Here is a 2,500-nt window from a genome sequence, read left to right on the forward strand (position 1 = left end):
TGCCTTCTTCGCAGTTCGGCTAAGTCTCCCTCGTTTCCAACTTTCCTCTAAGTTGCCCTCCTCGCAGTTTGGCCAAGTTCACTCTTTTCCAGCGTCATCCCCCCAAGTTGCCTTGGGCGCAGTTCGGCCTAGTTCACTCTTTTCCAGCATCATCCCCCCAAGTTGTCTTGTTCGCAGTTCGGCCTAGTTCACTCTTTTCCAGCGTCATCCCCCCAAGTTGCCTTGTTCGCAGTTCGGTCTAGTTCACTCTTTTCCAGCATCATCCCCCCAAGTTGCCTTGTTCGCAGTTTGGCCTAGTTCACTCTTTTCCAGTGTCATCCCCCCAAGTTGCCTTGTTCGCAGTTTGGCCTAGTTCACTCTTTTCCAGTGTCATCCCCCCAAGTTGTCGTTGCCAACAACCCAAGAGTCCATAGTATTCGGAGTTCTAGCGGGGCCTCCCCTTGCTTCCAACAACCCAAGAGTCCATAGTATTCGGAGTTCTAGCGGGGCCTCCCCTTGCTTCCAACAACCCAAGAGTCCGTAGTATTCGGAGTTCTAGCGGGACCTCCCCTTGCTTCCAACAACCCAAGAGTCCATAGTATTCAGAGTTCTAGCGGGGCCTCCCCTTGCTTCCAACAACCCAAGAGTCCGTAGTATTCGGAGTTCTAGCGGGGCCTCCCGTTGCTTCCAACAACCCAAGAGTCCATAGTATTCGGAGTTCTCGCGTGGCCTCCCATTGATTCAAACAACCCAAAAGTCCATCTTCTTCGCAGTTCAACATCGCCTCCCTCGTTTCCAACAGGCCCAAAGGTCGTCTTCTTCGCAGATCCACGAAGAGCTCATCACGATTTGCCACATTCCATTTCCCACGGGTTGTCAACAACACTTTCTCACACTTCCCGCAATCGAGTACGTGCATGACATGCCAAAGCACATCTTATTTGCCTTCCATCGCACTCAAGACGACGGGTTGTGGAAGAACGATATTGTTCACAACAAGTTCAAGGACAACGTCTCAATCAAGGGACACAACCGAATTATGTTGACTGGGTCGCTAAAGTAAACCCGAGTTCATATAATGCACCGCATCCAAAAGAACTAGCCACAACACGTGCATCACTGAGATGTTTCACTAGATGGAACACGTGCGTGACATTAGGATCCTCCAACACCTCTTCGTGATGGAAAGATAGAATTCGAAGCAACCACAGAAGTACCGTCTAGTGGGTAGGCAACACAGGGACTGATCAACCAATATCACCCAAGGCAACGGGTGAAAATGGAAGAGATGCATGCTTGACCGTTCGATACGCAAGGCATGGAGCCAGCCAGCAAGTGCATCTCGATTACAACTCACACACCCTCACGTTCGCAAGACACCACACCACAAGACGGTCCACCCCCCACCTACCATGGGCAAGCAAGCAAATGGAAACATCAAGTGACGCAGGGTCAAGCATCGCTAGGCATGAAAATAACTTTCCACAATATCCGAGGGACTAGCTGCCGAGCTAACCAACGATCAGTGACGACCGTGTGTTGGTATTAATAAAGCTCAACAACTATGAAGAGGCTAGTTGTGCCATGATAAACATGCTAACGCACGCACCACGTGAGGGGGGAGGCCTCATCAAGCTCCCTTTAAAACCTGCCAGTGTGGAGCTGGCCGGCTCAAGGAGCACTCCCCCCCTATAAGAGGTTAATATGCAAAAGGCAAAATTGTACAAGTAGATACACTTTTTTTGAGCAGACATAAGTCCATATCTCGGGCTATACTTCGAATTTTGATGCGATTTTTTGCAGTAATTCGTAGAATAATGGTATCTCCTTGCTCACCAAATTTCATAATTTTTCTCGAAGGGGAACTATTTTTTTTATTTTTTTTACTTACCGGGTATGTGTAAAATCGGGAAAAATAGAAAAGCACATGTAGACTTCGAATTTCGACCTCATTTTTTCCAGTCCACCACTAAACAATATCAGGAACCTCCCCACAAAATTTCATTCAGTTTGGCCAAGGTCTTAAATTTGACAAATTTTGGCACCAACCTATCTAGTCGCGGTGCACCGACCAACTTGGCCAAGTGCAAAATGCATCCAATTCAAAACTTTTGTGCACCAACACTTTTACAGTACTCATTTGGGGGCATTTGGAGGCCTTTCCAACCCTCACATCTCAAAAACCACGAATTTCATTTTTTCACAAATCTCCCCACCAAGCCATCTAGCTATGCCGTGGTGCACCGCCAACCTTGGCCATGTGCAAAACCCTCCGAACTCAAAACTTTCGTGCACCAAGAATTTCATGGTATTCATTTGGGGGCATTTGGAGGCCATTCCAACCCTCACATCTCAAAAACCACGAATTTCATTTTTTCACAAAACTCCCCACCAAGCCATTTAGCTATGCCGCGGTGCACCGCCAACCTTGGCCATGTGCAAAACCCTCCGAACTCAAAACTTTCGTGCACCAAGAATTTCATGGTATTCATTTGGGGACATTTGGAGGCCATTCCAACCC

This window comes from Vigna unguiculata, chromosome 6, assembly GCF_037176805.1.
Source record: "Vigna unguiculata cultivar grain cowpea cultivar isolate G323 ecotype 2 chromosome 6, ASM3717680v1, whole genome shotgun sequence".
NCBI classification, from domain to species: Eukaryota; Viridiplantae; Streptophyta; class Magnoliopsida; order Fabales; family Fabaceae; genus Vigna; species Vigna unguiculata.